General features: G+C 45.8%; 1 protein-coding gene across 15 annotated transcripts in view; it reads left to right on the top strand.

The window, feature by feature from the left end:
* Positions 1-15,935: 15,935 nt before the first annotated feature.
* KIDINS220 (kinase D interacting substrate 220) overlaps positions 15,936-19,023 on the top strand; it is a 99,410-nt gene continuing 96,322 nt past the window's right edge. For 3 of the 15 annotated variants that reach the window (XM_032653732.1, XM_032653748.1, XM_032653734.1), the window contains exon 1: positions 16,759-16,917. The gene's annotated coding sequence lies outside the window, so the exon portion shown is untranslated. Of the gene's footprint in view, positions 16,267-16,753; positions 16,918-19,023 lie in introns of those variants that run through there. The other 12 variants (XM_032653742.1, XM_032653744.1, XM_032653747.1 and 9 more) reach the window with 9 other exon arrangements.

The raw sequence follows: 19,023 nt of genomic DNA, 5'->3' as shown, positions 1-19,023 counted from the left end.
ATTTTTATGCCAACTAATTTGTCTTGCCTTTAAAGCTGACTATAACTGTCTTCTTTCAGTACACCTTTTATAAAGCAACAAAACAAAACAAAAGAAACCCCAGGACTGTATGATCTATAGATAAGAGTATAAAGATCCATGCAAAACCCCTGTCTAACTTCCTCAGTGATGACAGCCATCTCTCCAGTCACATTTTATCAAGTTTTGCTACTATAAAAAGAAATGGAAATTTAATGAAAAACCAGAAGTTACAGGGCAACATCAGTAAAAGGACTAACCATTTTCTTATTACCATGTTTGAAATGGAAAAAGTGACTGGCTGCCTTTTACTGGAGTCGTAAGTGACTGTATCCTGCCCAGTCTCTATTTTGGGTTAACTTTGAGAAGTTGATTTGTCAATATTCCTCTTTGTTTTTCCTATTAAAGGGCAAACACGTGTAAAGAGTTGGACAGACCTTTCAAATATGCTTCTTTTCCGATGTTAAGTATTTTTGGTTCTGTATCTACGGATTCGTCAACAAAGTACGTTTGCTCCTGACTTTTTAATCGCAGGAGAGAGGAATCAAACCAGCACACATGCTCCGTCTTCTGTCACTCGTCCGCACCTGCCTCCCCAAGCCCCAAGGGGCACGATGGAAAGCAGTAGGAATGAGAGTGAAAATAATTCCGGCGGAACAAGAGAAACCCTCCTCCATGCAGAGTGGAAACGTGGGATTTCCTTCCTGCCTTCCTTTAAAGCTTGCATCTTGATCTCTGCGTAGGAGTAGTTGGACACTGTTACCCCAACGCGAGGGGGGCCCGAGCTCCAGCAGCCAGTATTCACAGCCCTTCATTTGCCTTCGCTGGGGGAGAATAGAACGTGGTGTCTGTGCTTTTTGTTTTTATGATTCCAAAATATTTTTTTAAAGATGTGTTATTTTTCGACAGATCCATAAAGTAGTTCCTGTTGTATGGTAAATTAAAATTACCACTATGTCAGTTACACTGTGATGTGATAATTTCATAACCACTTGTTTCTAGTCTGTGTGTCCTCAGAGCTGCACTGGTGGCTTATTGCTGGGTTTTAAAGATGTTTTTAACTGAACATATGTTTTTTTTCTAATTTGTGTGTCTTTAAAACTGATTAAACAGTAGTTTAAAAATATATGTGTGTGTTTGCTGATTTCAGAGGCTTTAAATTCCATCTCTAGAACTGAATATCAGGCCTGTCTTGAGAAGCAATGGTCTTTTTGCATTGAAGGATTCTTTAGTTCAATAGTAATACTCTCAGGAGTCATTGACTTTTTAACTGGTTAAAAATTATTTAAAAGAAACTATTGTCATGTTATAAACATTTTGGGAGGCAATTAAAAGAACCTTAGGTTAGTATATAGTATCTTGTATTCTCTCTTAAAACAGACTTATAGGGCTTCCCTGGTGGTGCAGTGGCTGGGAGTCCGCCTGCCGATGCAGGGGACGCGGGTTCGTGCCCCGGTCCGGGAGGATCCCACATGCCGCGGAGCGGCTGGGCCCGTGAGCCATGGCCGCTGAGCCTGCGCGTCCGGAGCCTGTGCTCCGCAACGGGAGAGGCCACAACGGTGAGAGACCCGCGTACCGCAAAAAAACCCCCAAAAAACAACAAAAAAAACCAGACTTATAAAGTGAAGAGGATGCTGACTGTCCTCAGTTACGAAGAAAAAGAGGTGGCTTTCCCAGTTGTGCTGTTGGCACTCTCACTGGCCTTGTATATGGATCTGGTCTTTGCTTTTGAGAAGCAGAGCAGTGGGACAACCGCTCGGTTTCTGTACCACGATTACAGGCTTAAGGGAACTTTGGGGTGCACTTCCAGGCTCTTCTAGATGCTGTCGTGAACAGCCGTGGGGAAAACGTCCTCTATTAACTTGTACTGTTGTACAAAGATGCTAGATGAACACGTATGAGCAAGTCCAGTTGTGGTGCTTTCTCACTGGAAGGCCTTAGACTTGATGGCAGATTTAAATGACCCCATTTTGAGATTCATGATAGTGAGCCACGACCGGGAGAAGCACGGACCCAGGAGCCGCTTGCCAGCACAGCACTTCCATGTGCTTGTCCTGACAGGCGTGACGGCGGAGGGAACGTGATTAGCTCCACGGTAAGGAAGGCCAGGAGGCCAGGAGATAACAGGACTCCTGTTGTACGTAGATCAACGTTGTAAGGTGTTTCGTATTTTACGAAAGTCATTAAATGACTTCCAACCAAACGTGCTGGGTAACTAAAGAACAAATCACGGCTCTTCCCTTTGAGGAGCTAATAGTCACCATATAATATGGTAAGTGCTTTATTAGAGGCAAGTACAAGGGTCTTGGGGCAATTAGAGGGGTGGGGAGCTCAGGAAGAGGCTCGGGTAGCTGCACAGAGGAGTTGGCACTTGGGTTTGTGAGAAAGCGTTTTGCTGCGCCGGCAAAGAGGTGGGAGGTGAGTTAATGAGAGGAAGAAAGAAAAGCATATGTCAACGATTTTATAACGTTTACACAAGTAGAGTAAAAGCAACGGGAGTTATGCAAGTTTCGATCTGCTGTGTGCCAACTATCTGTTTAACAATAACTTATCTTCCTCCAAATAGAAAAAGGAATAATAGGAAAACACTGAGTTTAGCCAATGTTTAAAAAATGAGACTTTGCAAACTCTTTCAAGCGTATGGTTCAGTACAGAGCAATAAAACAGACTCTAGTGCCCACCGCTCAGATCGAACAGCTCTTTCTGCTTTGCCACGTTAGGTTTAAAGTTTGTCTTTTTTTCATCGAAAGAACGTTGCACATGAGGCCATATACCTGCCCCAACCTTTGCCTTCCCCCTCCCTCCTTAGAAGTCACAACTGCATCAATGTGAGCCTTTTTTGGTAAGCTTTTCATTTGGTCACCTTTCTTATAAGCTTAGCTATGTGATTTAAAAAATAATTTTGTGCTCTGTTTACTATAGTTTTCTAGGTGTTTATAGCAAGATGGCTCAGTCAGCTGGTCACTGGAATCAGATGTCAGCTCACATTCTTAATGTCATTAAAAGATGGCATTTCCCTCTACTGGTAAAACCCTTTCTATTACGATGGATTTTAATTTTTCAGGTACGCTTTGTTTTGTGCTTGTGTCTTCTCTTTTTGTCACATCATCCCAAGTGATACCCATGGTATCCGTTAGCACAGCCTGAGACTCCCGCCAGCAGAAGGGCAGGTCCGGATCCGCCAGCCAGGGCAGAGCTGGACGCACTGTGCCCAGGAGACGGATGCCGCTCACCGGTTGCCATCCCTTTTTGCAGGGTGAGCGTGAGCACAGCCTTATAAAAACAGGCCTAGGATCTGAGCTTAGCCGCCAGCTCCTTCAGCCGTCAGTGGGGAAGTTGGCTGCCCGGCACCCGGAGACCCAGGGCCCCGTGAGAAGAGGAGGCCCTTCAGGGGGGCCGCCAGTCCCACGGAAAACTGAGTTCCTGTTTCTCTCTCCACGCTTTTTGAATGCACGAACCATCAGCCTCAAGAAGAGGCTAAAGAAGAAATTCGCAAGTACTGAAGTCCATCCTACGGTCCTGAACCTTTACTATAAATCTTCTGAAAAGAGTAGTCAGCGCAGCACCCGCTTCCTCGATTGTCTCCTATGCTCTGCAAGGGCCATTTTTCGCCTGTTGCTGAATGTGGTACTTAGTTTTCCATCTTGGCGTCACTCGATCTCTGCAGCATTTGGCCATGTTGCCCACTCTCTTCTTAAGATGCTACCTTTCTCAGTGTCTGTGAAACTGTCCTTCCTCGCTTCTCCTCCTTCCTGCCTCTGGATGATCTAAGTCAGCCGAGACCCCTTGTCCCGGCCCCAGTTCACACACTTGTCTGTTCTCATAGGTCCTCTGTGCTGGCCCTACCTTCAACACTGACCTCTGTCTCCTAACTTCCCCCCCCCCCACCACCACCAGCTCCAGCTTAATATCTGCACCCGGAAATCACAAGCAAACTCAGAACATCCCAAACTGTGCAAAACGTGAGATTCCCCTCATAGTGCTCTTGCCATGAAATGTCCAGAATGTTTCCCTCGTTACCCAAGTGAGGAGCCTGTGCATCACCCCCCCTCTTCTCACTCTTCCTTCCTTACCCACCAGCACATGTCGCCAGCCGCCGTGTGTCCCGTCTCCCGGACAACTGACTCCATCTCACCGGCCTTCCCTCCCCATCTCTCACCTAGCTCGTGGCAGGGACCTCCCAACCGGTCCTGCATCCTCCAGGCATGTCATTCTGTGACATGCAGCCTCAAGTCATCTCTCTAAAGTCAACAAATTGGGTTTTTATTTTCCTGCTTCAAAAATGAAACTGTTAACCAAAGCCTTTGTGATGAATTCAAACTCTTAAGTATGGTGGAAAAAAACTTTCCATGATCTAAGCCCTGCTTACCCTTCATCATGCTTCTCTCTCCTGATCTACACCCCTGCCAGTACACACATGCTGCCGTAGATGGAATCTGTCCCCCTAAAATTCATGTTGAAATCCTAACTCCGAGGTGATGGTATTTGGAGGTGGGGTTTTGTGGGTGTGATAGGTCATGAGGGGAGGCCCTCATGAATGGGATTTAGTGCCCTTATAAAAGACTCCAGAACGATCTGAAAAAGAATATATATAGATATATATCTATATATCACTTTGCTGTATACCTGAAACTAACACAACATTGTAAATCAACTCTACTTCAATCAAAAATAAAATTCAATTTAAAAAAGGCCCCTGAGGGCTTCCCTGCTGGCGCAGTGGTTAAGAGTCAGCTTGCCAATGCAGGGGACATGGACGGGTTCGAGCCCTGGTCCGGGAAGATCCCACATGCCATGGAGCAACTAAGCCCGAGCACCACAACTACTGAGCCTGCGAGCCACAACTACTGAGCCCACGAGCCACAACGAGAGACGCCACCGCCATAAGAAGCCTGCGCACCGCAACAAAGACCCAACACAGCCAAAAATAAATAAATAAAATAAAGTCATTTAAAAAGAAAATGAGAAAGACCCCTGAGAGCTCCCTTGTCCCTTCCACCATGTGAAGATACAGCAAAACGTTTGCAGTCTGCACCCTGGAAGAGGTCTCTCACCAGAATTTGACCATGCTGGCACCTTGCTCTCCAACTCCAAGCCTCCAGAACTGTGAGGGATAAGTTTCCACTGCTCAGAAGCTGCGCCGTCTCTGGCACTTTGTTCCAGCGTCTGGACAGACTGAGGCAGCTTATGCTCAAGCCACGCTGGGTAATCATACTTCCTCCCGTCTCTCTCCCTTGACTCCTACCTGCTGCTCCTTTTACCCAGAATTACCATCTACACCACATCCTCCCCACCTCTCCCCTCCAGCTAACTCCTGCTTCATCACTGGGACGCAGCCTGATTGTCACAGCCAGAAATGTTCAGTGAGTTTGTGCTATATGCCAGGTACTAAGATGAATGCTAAGCGTCACACAGATGCTTTTCTCTAGGCAGCTCTTCCTGAACCTTCCCGTCGCGGGTTCTCTATTCTCATATGTACCTTACACTCACCACACAGTGCTGTAATTGTTAATATATAATATATATTTGTTCAGAGTTGCACAACCAAAGAAGGAAGTAGAGTGATGAATGCAGAACGATATGCAAATTCATAATTATCTGATATTTACCCCAGACTCATAAACTAATTCCTTTAGCTGCAGGACCTCCATTTCCAAGGACCCTCATTACCATCCACTTGTGGCTGATGTAGGAATAGATTCCCAAAGTCTCCACATTGCGTGGTAGAGACACAAACTAAGATGCTTAAGTCCTTGAGGCCACATTTAAGGCACGAGGACCACGTACGTCTCAGGTATGGGTATAAACAGAATCATTTAGAAAATCAGTCATCGTTATGCATTTGCTAAACTGAAGCAACCTACACTACTTGATGCTAATAAATTGCCCTTCACACAAAGCAACAAGGTTTTGTGGAATTTGATTAATTTTAGAAAATCTTCAGTACGGCCAAAAATAAAAACCTTGATACTAAGACCGAAGGTGCTTTGTAGGCAAGATTAAATATTTTCTATCCAGACCTTCAGATTAGGAATTATTTCATCGGTTCCTCCACACCCATACGAACTGGTTATCCCCCCCCGCTTTATATTAGGCACATCGTAGCTCGTAAATGTATTCAAATAAGTCAAACAAACACCCACCATTCTGTCACTGATAACCGATTTTAATATTCTGGGGTTATTTCTAGTCTTTTTTCCTGTTGCTAGATAAACGTGTGTATTTGCAAAATAATTTTGTAACCTTCATTTTTCACTTACATTTCGTACCTCGTTTCCCTTATTTCACCTATTAAGTTTACTTAGAGGGGCAACAGCAAGAAGAAAAGAGAGAAATGAAGGATGTAGTTAATATGGAGGTTAGGGGCTTCCCTGGTGGCGCAGTGGTTGGGGGTCCGCCTGCCGATGCGGGGGACGCGGGTTTGTGCCCCGGTCTGGGAGGATCCCGCGTGCTGCGGAGTGGCTGGGCCCGTGAGCCATGGCCGCTGGGCCTGCGCGTCCGGAGCCTGTGCTCTGCAACGGGAGGGGCCATGACAGTGAGAGGCCCGCATACCACAAAAAAAAAAAAAAAAAAAAAAAAAAAAAAAAAAAAAAAAAAAAAAAAAATATGGAGGTTAAATAAACCACATGTTCATTGAACCCTATTCCAACCCATAAAAACAGAAAATCAGTTGTCTGGTTCATTTATAAATGAATTTGAAGCAGGAAGAGAATAAGTCACAGCTGCTCCTCCCCCTTTATACTGGTGCATAGTATTTTCCTGGAAGTACTTTTCTTTCAGGTGCACATTAGGCCATATACAAATAAAATCATTTAAAACTCTTATAAACTTTCATCGAGAACAGAAAAGTGGATAATGGAATGATTCAAGACAGATCCAATATAAGGAAACAGCCCAGATGACTGTCACCTGGCTTTCTGAATCAGTTTGCTTGGGGAGAGACTGACTGATAATGAAGAACTAAGGAATTTTATGCCAATAATCACGTGCTCCTGACGTTTTATTCCATTAGAAATTCGGGCCCATAAACCACATGTGAGTAGATATTTTTAGTATATGTGATGGTGCAACTTCCTGGGTGAATGGGTAAACAATTTGAACTTCATGCTGCCACAGTGAGTACATCGAAGTGTCGTTTATGTCTGGAGTCACAGCATTTCAACATGTTTATGTTTGCCAAGTCATCTCCATTTTCATCACTATTGGAAATAGAAAGCTTGCCATCCCCCTGCAGCTCTGTACACCCATCTTGCACTCCCCCTCCCCAACTCCCCCAAACCTGCCACTCTCCTGGGACACATGGCACGTTGTTAGTAAAATCTCTCCTATTTCCTCTAGCTCTTTCCTCCACCTTTTGCTCTAATGAAAACCCACGTATCTCCCGGGACGTGACATCCCTTGCTGACCTCACAAGTAGTAGCTGGTTTCCCTCGCTCATCACTGGGCCTGGAGGTGGGGCAGGTGCCCTCCCTCCTACTCACTGTCACAGGCAGACAGTGGTCCCTGCTCACCTCCTAAAATACTGGAGTTTAGAAGCGAGTATCATCCCTCTTTCCTGCCTCCATCTCCAGACTTCCCTGGGTAACTCCCCACTAGAAAAGATTAGAGCCTGATTGCTGTCAGTCTCCAACACAAGGCCCGTGATGATGTCAATATCCTTAGAGAAGAGCCTGCCACCACTGGCCTCCCAGCTCCCTGACCTGCCCCCCGACCTTGTTATCACCAACGGTCTCCATTTCCAGCATTCCACTCCCAAGCCCCTCCAACTTGCCATCTCACTTCCTCTAGTAGACAGACTCCATGAACTCTTTGACGCCACCATGCGTGCTTATATTCTAGTGATCTTAGCCCGTGTCCTTACTCCTCCCTGCCCTGCTTAAGCTCTCTGCTCTGTAGTCAGTTTGTAGTAATGCTACTGCTACAGCCCTGTAGACTGCTACAGGCTTCTGTCCTAAAAGCACGGGGATTCTGATGAATCCTATATTGTGTGATTCAGCAAAAAAGAAGGATGAAGTAAGTGCCGAATCATTGTAAAAAAAATACATATATTCTGAAATAAAAAGTTTATTTTAGGGCTTCCCTGGTGGCACAGTGGTTGAGAGTCCGCCTGCCGATGCAGGGGACACGGGTTCGTGCCCCGGTCCGGGAAGATCCCACATGCCACGGAGCGGCTGGGCCCGTGAGCCATGGCCGCTGAGCCTGCGCGTCCTGAGCCTGTGCTCCGCAATGAGAGAGGCCACAACAGTGAAAGGCCCGCATACCGCAAAAAAAAAAAAAAGTTTATTTTATATATGTATATAAAATAGTTTAGATACATAATAAACTTTTAATTTTAGGATAGTCTTAGATTTACAGAAAATGTGGTGAAGATAGTACAGAGTTCCCACATATCCCCACACAGTGTTTCCCAATCGTTAGCATCTTGCGTTAGTGTGTACGTTCGCCACAGCTAATAAACCAATGCTGAACAAGGGCCACGCTTTATTCAGATTTCGTTAGCCTTAGTTTTTTCCTAACGCCCTTTTCTGTCCCCAGATGCCTTGCAGGACACATTAGTGGTCATGTCTCCTTAGGCTCCTCTTGACTGTGACAATTTCTCAGCCTGTTCTTGTTTTTGATGAGCTTGACAGCTCTGAGGACTGCTGGTCAGGTATTTTGCAGAATGTCTCTCCATTAGGAATTTGCCTGAATTTTTTCCTGAAACATATTCTGACAGGAGAGAACATCCTTTTTGAGAAGGTGTAGATCTTCTGCTTACAATTGTACCTGCCTAGTGTTAGAAGTAACGTTTATAGACTAGCTTCTGGCTCCATCTGTTACAGACCTTGTCTTCCATCTTCCAGATGCTTCAGTGCCGGGTATCCCAGGACATCTTGTTCCAAATACACCTAGAACCTGACTTTCTTTCCTTCCACTACTAGGTGCCCCTGTTTAAGCCGTCACCTTTCACTTGTGTTACTACAAATGCCTCCTAAATGGTCTCCTATGTCCCTCCCTTGTTACCCCTGAAGGTCCATTTTTCACACAGTAGGTAGAATGAGTTTTCTAAAACAGCTCAGTTGTGTTCCTTCTCTGTCAAAACCCTATTTTCACCTGCAGTAAAATTCACCTTTGTTGTCGCAGAAGAGGCCCTGCCCACCCTGGCCTCTGGGGTCTCACCTCCTCCTTTCCCGTCTCTCTCATGCTGCTCCAGCCACCCTGCCCTTGCTGTTCTTTGAACACGCCAAGCACATCGCCACCTCTGCGACTGTGTACCTACCGTCCCTTTTGCTTGCACGGTTTCTTCCTCCAGGTGGTGCACTTGCACGGTTCTTCCTCCAGGTGGTGCACTTGCACAGTTCTTCCTCCAGGTGGTGCACTTGAACTGCTGCTCCTCCGGACAGTGCCTGGCTTCTGCGCCTGCGCACCTTAACCGTCTTCGCATGTTCCCTTTCTCCATGGCACCGACTTCTGTCTGCTGACTAGAGCTGACTTGTTGGCTTGTTGTCTGTCTTCCTCATTGGAATATAAGGTCCGTGAGGGGAGATGGTAGGGATTTTATCCTCACTGCTGTATCCCTGGCATCTAGAAGGGTGCTGAGTGAAGCTTATAGTGGCTCATTCACTTATTCAAGACGCATCTGGCACATAACAGGGGTTCATGAATTTGGGTGAGTAAAATGAATGAGTGAGTGAATGGAGCCTGATCGTACGATTGAAAGCCTCTACTGATATTCCTGGTTTATCCCTAAGTAGACATCCTGTAGCTTTTTCATTATTTTCTTGTGAGCAATCTCCTAGTAGGTCTCCAGGGGGTTCTGTTAGCTGGGGTTACCCAAGTTTTATACTGACTGCACATTGCTTCAGGCTTAGTTTTCAGATATCTTGATACACTGCTATTTGGCTGGTATTATCTACTTTTCTTTACACCCTTTCCGTACTCTGGTTATATAACTGTATTCGTCATCTTTTGACTATACCTCACTCATATTCCTGCTTAAAATGCTTCTACCTGCTGGAAGAACCAGCTCAAATCTTATCTCGACTGAGTAGTCTTCCTAGCTTCCTCCAAACTGTAGTTACTCTCTTCCTTTTCACAGCATACATCAAAATATCCAGAGAGAAGCATGAAGAGAAAAAAAGTTAGAAAACACAGAGAAGAGAGTCGGAGCTGTAGAAGATATGGTGAAAAGGTCTAGCCTATGAGTGACTGGAGTCCCAGAAGGGGAGAAGAGAGAATGTTAGAGAAATGTCTGATGTTGATGAAAAGTGTCAGTTACTGTGAACTTTACGGATAAATTGTGGAACCTCAAAGGGCCAGGAAGGGTAATCCCGGAAAACATTACAATTTATTATAAAGTGATAGTAATTCAGACAGTGTTGTATTGGCTCAAGGATACCCAAATGCATCAATCAACCAAGGTGAGGTCAATTTAACTTAATAAAGAACCACTTGGTAGGCAATTTGGAAGTAGAGGAGAAAAGATTTAATACTTCATAAGAAACACATGGAAAAGCAGCTATCTTTAGGATAAATATTTTAATTGAAGTACAGTTAATTTACAATGTTGTATTAGTTTCAGGTATACAGTGAAGTGTTTCAGTTATACATATATATGTGTGTGTGTGTATATAAATATATATATAAATATATATTTATTATTTTTCAGATTCTTTTCCCTTATAGGTTATTACAAGATATTGAGTATAGCCCTGTGCTATACAGTAGGTCTTTGTTGGTTATCTATTTCATATATAGTAGTGTGTATATGTTAATCCCAAACTCCTAATTTACCCCTCCCCCCCAAATGTTGGTTTTAAAGAAAGCTATAGGTTATATGATCAGAATCATTAGTAACAGAGGAGTTGAATTTAATGCTATGTTAAGTGATGTGCTGTCCTAAATTTCTAATGTATCTTTAGCAAGCAAAAACTGCTTGATAATTTAAAATATGAAAAAATAACACTAAATTTCATGATTAAGGTAAGAGACAGGTGTAATTTCAAAGCAGATCTGAATTACATAATTTTTATGGCACAATAAAATTAAACATGAATTCATAGTCTCATCCAACTGAAGGGGTTTAAAAAATCAACCAGTGGACCGAATGCGATATTAACCATCCCTTTCTGTTCCAGCTCTTGTTCGCTTTTATGCGAATCCGTGCCGATGAGTGAACTTTGGCTTCAGAGGCTAGGAGGGATTCAAGGTTCCAACTTAGCTAGAACGAGATGCTGACATCCTGGAAATGGAAAGAGTTCCACATTTTCAAGAGGGGAGCAAAGCACTCGACCTGTTACTAACTTAAGGTTGCCCTAAAAATACTTTTGATATAAAACTCAAAACGAGTACGGTTGGGTGTCAACCTTGAGTAGGATTTCCTGACCATGTAACGCCCGTTCCCACCTCCTGGTCGATACAGTTCCCCTGACCCCTGCTTACTCTCCTCGTTGCTTAGAGGGCTTTGCTCTCCTCCCACCAATCCCCAGACACCGCTTGCTCTTCTGAGCTACCATGTCCTTGGGGCTTAGCCTATGCCATCCAGAGCTGATAATGTTTTCTGTTAGCATATTACCCATCTGCCTAGTTGGATTGAACTCTCATAGAGGGGCCCCAAATCTTCAATCTCTGTTAGTAAGAATTTGGCAATTTTAAAAACAATTAATATTTTACTTTTATTTATTTGTTTATTTATTTACTGGCCATGCCACGCGGCTTGCGGGATCTTAGTTCCCCCACCAGGGACTGAATGTGGGCCCACGGCAGTGAAAGAGCCGATTCCTAACCACTGGACCGCCAGGGAATTCCCAAGAATTTGATGATCGAAAAGAGCTTTTAGAGAGACTAAAACAGCCATGGCAAGGCGATGGGTTGGCAACACCAATGTGTGTCTGCCCTGCTGGTAGTTTCGTTTGACTTACGTTGAGCTTGCCAACCTCTAAAACCCAAAGTCGTTTTTGTACTGATTCAGTTATAACTCTTTCTCTTTCCTCCAACTCTTTGTCTGACTCTTTTTCCACCACTCCCTGCCCGCCCCCCACTTGTAGGCAGGGTCATATATTTGCCCCTCTTCTGTTGCCTCTCAAATCTGTTCTTAACTCTGTCCGGGAGTGTGTTCCTTTTCTTTCTGACACCATCCCAGAGTAGAGGAAATGTCCTTCCACCTGTTTTTTATGTAGCAGGAACATGCTGATTAAATGAGTCAGGGAGGAGATTGGCAAAGCTATCAAGAGAAATGATAGCGGCAACCATCACTCTTCAAGGCAAAAAATGACATCTTAGGAACCTCCCTGTTACCCCTTCCCTTCTCAATAAGAAATGTTTAAAATAATGACTTTCATCCATAAAGTTTTTGTTTCAAATCTCTGTTTAAGATGTCAGGGAACTCTGAGTGGTAAATTAGGGGAGATCTCTCTTCTTCAAATATTTCTGTGTTTTCCAAATACTTTATAATGAACACACATTCCTTTTAGAGTCAGAGAAAAACATTTTTTAAAGCAAGATGGTATGTGAAACATCTTAAGATTTCCGTGGAAGATCTGATGTACAATGAAACTGAAACCATGTAAAAAGATTGGACTGCTGAAATCATCATGCCAGTATGCTGATCTGTTGACAAAGATGAAAGCGTGATGAAAATTACAGTTTTGGTGGGGAGAGTGGTGAGGAATGGAAAGATAACTCACATTTTTCCTCCTCCATGTACATGACAAGTAAAAAAGACAGACTCTCGAAGTGATCTGAGTGATTCTGCTGAAGGAAGAAACCCTTAGGATGCCTCTGCCAGAAAGATTTAGGCGAGCTGCATAAACCATAAAAAGACCAAAGAAAGTGGAGAGAGTGATTCATTTGAAACAAAACTGAGGAGAAAGCATTTCAGTTCGATTTTACAGCAGTCATTTCATCACAAGATGAGAGTCTGAGTCCAGAACTACGAAAGGAGTCAACAGCATTTGGCAGAAGTTGGAAAATATTTAATTTATTAAATGTAACCATAATGTAGATAAAGAAGAATGGGCTACAGTGGGATCAAAAAGCTACTTAAACAAGGTCCTACTGTATAGCACAGAGAATTATATTGAGTATCCTATGATAAACCATAATGGAAAACAATATAAAAAAGAATGTATATGTATGTATAACTGAATCGCTTTGCTGTACAACAGAAATTAACACAACATTGTAAATCAACGATACTTAAAAAAAAAGCAACTTTATTTTTCCTCAGGGCAGCTCCTGTAAATGTTCCGTCTCTTTCTTGTTTCCCAGACAAAATTTCTAATAGGTCTCATAATTTTTGTAATTTTTCTCATTACTCTTGGATCATTGAATATCACCTAGTCATGTTTGGTCATTAAACATTCTCATTTTAGTAATGAAATGCCTGGCCTGGACTACTAATAAAACCCCGAACGTAAGATTTCTCCCATCCCCAGTTCAGACCTGCAATGGAGGGGGGACCCTAGTTGATAACCCTATTCCCTGCTCCAAGACTTCTCCCCTTTCCTGCCATCCTTGAACCTGACCCTTCTCTCATCTTCCATTCAAACGTTTGCCAAAGGAAAGCCTGTTTCTAGTAGCTTCTTTCCAGGCTGTCATCTGGACTGCTTTTAAAATGTGCCTGAAAGGACAACTTGTACACCGAATATCTTCAGGATTTTTATCCGGGGAGAAGAAGTGGGGAGGGGATTCAGGTAGTGTGGGTGACGGTCTTAGTGTCTGGGACTCAATGTCCCACTTCTAGACGGGGATTTGCAAAGTCCTTGACTGAGAAGCCGCCAGCTGCGGTGCAGCGGTGCTTGGGGCCACCTAAGCTGGAGGACCACTACTTCCTGTCCCGCCCCCGCCCCCCTTACTTTCTGTTATATTCCAGTTGTCCCCAAGAGAGGCGTTCTGGCCGTGCTGGTTCACTGCTGCTCAGTGTGGCTCACACCTGGTGGGCATAAGCCGACCTAAAGCCTCCTGGACTTGCTGTGGAGAGGCTAGCTCACCGACCAGGCGTTGCTTCCTGGAGTTACAGAAATTACGGGGTGAAGCGGCTGGGGGTGGTCATGGTGAGGCGGGCTGGAACGGTGAGAACTGTCATGGGGGCAGCTCTCTTCTCAAAATGGTGTTCCGTAGGGGAAGCACTTAGGGACTCAAGACCCCTTCTCCCCGAGCCACCATTTCATAGCCGACACACCTCAGTGAGATCTTGCAGGGCTCAATCTCTGATATGTAATCCACATTTTCCCTTTGTGTCCCCAAGCTCATCCAGAAAGCCCGTCAACGTCCCAGGGAAAGAGCAAATCTCTTGGAGAGTAGCTCAGAAGGTCAAGAAACTCAAAGACAAGGTTTAACGTACAGACAACTTTCTTGGAAGAAGAGTAATCCAGATTTTCCCCAGTACTAGGAATCCTGGGAACAAATTTAACCATTGTGGGATGAGAGTGCAGCTTTTTCACACGTGGTAACCCAGAGGTGTCAGGAAGTGTAGGAAGTCTCATCTCATTTTTAGTATTTTTGCCCAGGGATTCTTAACCACTTTCGTGTTCTAGTCCTTTTTGGCAGACAGGTAAGACCTACGACTGCCTTCTCAGGACGTGTTTAAATAGATAAAAATAAAATCAATATGATTACAAAAGACACCAATAATATTGAAATGCACTCATTAGAATATTTGAAAAACACCCCCCACCCCCAAAGTAACAAGAACAAAAAAGAAAGCCTTTCAAATGCCTTGTTGATGATTCCGACGGTTCCTTATGATGAGAGCACTGGCTCCCATGCTGGGGCCATAGATCCCTGTGAAACCACAGATTCCAATTCCCATGTTGCTTTCACAACCAGTGGCTACTAAAAGGCCACCTGCTATACTGTGTAGGTCCTCAAAAACCTGCTTGACACTGAAAAGGGATACTCATATCTGCTATCACCGATTTGGACACAGTGGGACAAGAACCACGTCTGAGAATGATGTTTCGTTGGAATCAGCTGGGAAGATATTTTAAAAATCCCCAACAAGAGTCGAGTTTTGATTTTTAAAAAGATCTACAGATGATTTTGATGTGCCAACTTTGGGCACCATTGAAAAGCATCTGAAATGGATCACTCTGGCAACTCATGGAAAAAGCCAACAAGGGGCCAACATGTGGCTCCATCAGATGTTGGTGTGGCATGTGTGCACAACGAGAGGACACCCCAAAGCGTGTGACGAAGACGTAAACGGTGCTCTTTCTTCCTTAAAGGCTTTCCAAGGCCACACACTGCTCTAAACAGGGTGAGGGAAGCTGGTGTGGAGTAAGAATGGAGTGAACCTTATAGTGGGGGAGAGACATGGAAACCGGTTAAATATGCTTTAACACATACTTTTGGAATACCTACTGTGCCCCGGGACTGTGGAGTAAGAAGGTGAATACAGACGATGGATGATGAACCCTGGTTGAGGTCATGCAGAAAGCTGCCTCTTAAAAGACAAATAGAATTCATCCGTTGGACTCAGCTGGACGAGAGGCAGGAAAGAATATCCAGGGGAGAGGGAACAACACTTTGGAAACAAAATGGAGATGACAAAGAGCATATGGCCCAATGTTCCGGGAACTGAACTTGCCAGCCTAGGGTGGGGGCAGGATGGGAGGAGAGCGGTGGACAGTACAATGCAAGAAGTCTGGCAGGGGCCAGCTCCAGAGGAGACCTGCCTGTTAAGTACCATTTGGGAATCTGTTCTATGGAAACGGAAGGCTGCTGAGGAGTTTAATCAAAGAAGTGACATGATCCCCAGTCTCCTGGGGAGACGGTTAGTGGGGCACCAGCAGAGGCAGGGAGGGTAGTTGGGGGCTTTTGATATGTAGTCCTGGTGGGGAGCTTCTGAAGCCTTTAAGCAGCTCAGGGGTGATGAAAGTGGCTGCAATCAGGCGGTGTGGGCTGATTGGATGACATCGGGCAGGGGCGGAGGAGGAGGTGCATGACTTCCCAATTCCTGCCTCGGTGGATGGGAGCAGGAGTCAGGTCCCCCGACAGTGTCGGGACAGGAGGATCACACCAGGTCGGGGGGGTGGGGTGACGAGTCCAGCTTTGAGCTGAATTCTGGAAACATTAACCAATTTGAAGGGAGGTGAAATCTGAGAAGAGCAGCTAGAGAAATGGGAGGAAAACGAGGAGAGTCAGAGTCACAGAAGCCGAGGGAGGGGAACATTTCCAGGAGGGAGTCGCGAGGGAAACTGTGAGTGGAAAAGTGGTCAATCACATTTGGCCGCCAGCAGGTCAGAGGTTCCTTCTGCAGAGACCCGGGTAAGGACGGTCTGCCGGGCTGCAGAGGGGGGAGTGAGGAAGTGGGGGAGGCGGTGGGCTCTCTGGGCCGGGAGATTAGATCCCACAGGTGTTCTGGGTTCAGGAGGACGGGATTTCAGCTAGCCTCCCTTCGCAATATGTTTGCAGAGTCGTTTGAAGTTATACTTGCGGTTTATTTCTCTGCATAAGCTTTGATGATAATGGTGAACTGGGATAAGAAACTCGCCATAATATGAAGAGTGACACTGAAGATGAAGAAAATATTGCCTGGGGCGCTTGCCAAAATACGCCAAAATTTGGAGGCCAGAGAGAATGTGCCGAGGGAGGCAGGGCTGGGTGACTCGCTTCCCTCGCCCCAGCCCGCCTACCCCGCATCGCTCCAGCCGGCGCCAGCAGCCCCACCCAGCCCCGCCTCCTTCGGGCTCCGCAGACAGACAGGAGGCGTGGCCACACGAAGCCCCGCCCCTCAGCCAGGGTCACGTGATCTGTCAGTTTGCGGAGACGGGGGGGAAAAATGGCTGCCGGCTACGGTGAGGGCGACGCGCTGAAAGCCGCAGTCTCTCCCTTTCTAGTCTTCTGACAGCGCCTGCGGCAAAGCGGGTCCTTTCCGCCGGAGCTGTGGAAGCCGTCCTTGGGCCAGGTTCTGAGACGGTCAGTGTGGTGGTCGGCAGGGAGGGGCCGTGGTGGGGTGTGTAGGGGGCCGAGGCAGAGCGAGGAGGGAGCGGAGGAAGGGTGAGGCCGGGTGTGGGGAAGGGGCCGTGGCCGGGTGAGGGGACCGCGAGGCCGAGTGCGTGTGCGGGGTCGACGGAGGGGAGGGAGGGGGCGGTGCGGGGCCGCGGTGCGGGGGGGCCGGTGTCCGGCTTTTCGGGCGGGTCCACGCTTGCTGGGGCGCCGGGAAGGTCTTGGACTTACTGTCGCAGGTGGTCAGCCTTTTGGGGGGGTGAGATGGGGGATGCTAGTGAAACAAGTGTCTTTTGGTTATTTTTTCGGAGCAGCCGCAGGCACACCCACCACCTGGAGAACCCCCTTAGCTGGTACCGCTAGGGCAGGCGTTCGAGGTTTCTTTCCTTGGGCTTCCACGGAGGAGGTGGTTGGTTTTTCTCCCTTTGCTTTCATATTGGGCTCCATTACTCCATTGTCCTGTGCAGGCCGTTATATCAGCAAAATGTCAGCGAGCCATTGATTACGACTCTTCCTTGATTTATTTATAGGGAAGCGATTTGTCAGCCAGTAACGTTGGATTATTTTTTTTTTAAATTGTTTTGACACATAGTAAGGTTTAAACCAATGAAGAATATTTTATTAATAACTATTTATGGAGCTATCTTTGCTAGCCGCTAGGGGGCACTGGTTAAAAATGTAGCTTTCTTAGCCTTACCCTCAGAATTCCCGTTCAGCCGGCCTGGGGTGTGGCTCAGGAATCACCCCTTCAGATAGGTGACTGTGATACATTCTGTCACTGTCTCCACTTTGACTGCACTGAAGATCAGATATCAAAATTTTTTTAAAGCACCCTAGGAGACCTGATGCAGAGCCGAGGGTGAGAAATGCAGCGGCAAGGTTGTGTTCTTTGTTCTCTAGCTTTGCTAGCGTGGAAACTTTCATCAGAATCATTTTGGGGTGCTTGTTAAAATGTCAGTTTCTGCGCCCCAGTTCTACTGAATAGGATTCTCTGGGGGAGAAGCCCAAGGAATTTGTGTATTGACAAGCTTCCTGAGTAACTTTGATGCACACAAGTATGAGGATCTTTGTTTTACACTCTGTGCGAGTGATTTGCAGATCTGTTTTTCCAAAAACTGGGTGGATTCTCCAACCCAGGTTTTTTCGAGTACCTCACATTCAGCATGCAGGAGTGGTGGGGAAGGAGGGGATACTAACCAAACAGAGGAAAGTCCTGACCTTCTCCGGACTCCACTTTTTTTTTTGTTAGTGGCACCATCATCCTCTCATCACCTATGCTTGGTATCTAGTCATCTTTGCCAGTTCTTTCATTTCTGGTCACATATTTTTAAAAATTTCTACATTCAGAATCTCTCTTCTGGATATTTTGGTAGGTCAAAGGGTCCAATATGGGGGATTTTATACCGTTCAAGTTCATATCTCTCATTTCTTCTGCATCCCTACCGCCTGTCCCCTCTCCTGTGGGCTCTTCTGGTGGTTGTCTGACTGGTATCCAGGGTTCCGATTCTGGGCCGCATTCACTGCTGGGGGAAATTTTTCCTAGGATCATGTGAGTGTGCCATCCCCCTCTTCCTGCTTTTGCTCAGTTTCTCTGCCACTATATTAGCCAGGGCTGTTTAGAAGGCGAGGGACAGAGATTTACTCTTTTACCTCAGGGAAAAGGAGATTTGCAGGACTGACTGAGAATCGGAAAGAAATCGGGATCTAAGGCAGCTCCACCTTCTGTAGATCTCTCAGGGGCCACATTTGTTTTCTCACTTATGAGGAGTCTTCTCTGTTCACATCGTTGGATCCTCTCTCTGCCGACTGGCTGCCTCAAAACTGTATCATTTTGTTCATGGTCTGCAATGACTGGGTCTCTGGTTTCTAATTTCCAGTTCTAGAGAGAGGAATCTGACTGGCCCAGCTTATCTTTTTGAGCAGTCACGTGTCCTCATGTGCTCATCACTGGTTGTGGCTGATGGTAGAGAACATGGCTCTTGAGGGTAGTGGGAGCTATGGGCAGGCAGAGTCCTACAGAAGAGGCATGTTTAGTATACCTATACAGTTACTTAGTTTGGCAGTTATCTTTGATGT

Source organism: Phocoena sinus, chromosome 13 (assembly GCF_008692025.1).
Source record: "Phocoena sinus isolate mPhoSin1 chromosome 13, mPhoSin1.pri, whole genome shotgun sequence".
NCBI lineage: Eukaryota > Metazoa > Chordata > Mammalia > Artiodactyla > Phocoenidae > Phocoena > Phocoena sinus.
The sequence above is the reverse complement of the archived record's forward strand: the minus strand, read 5'-3'. Positions and strand labels throughout refer to the sequence as shown.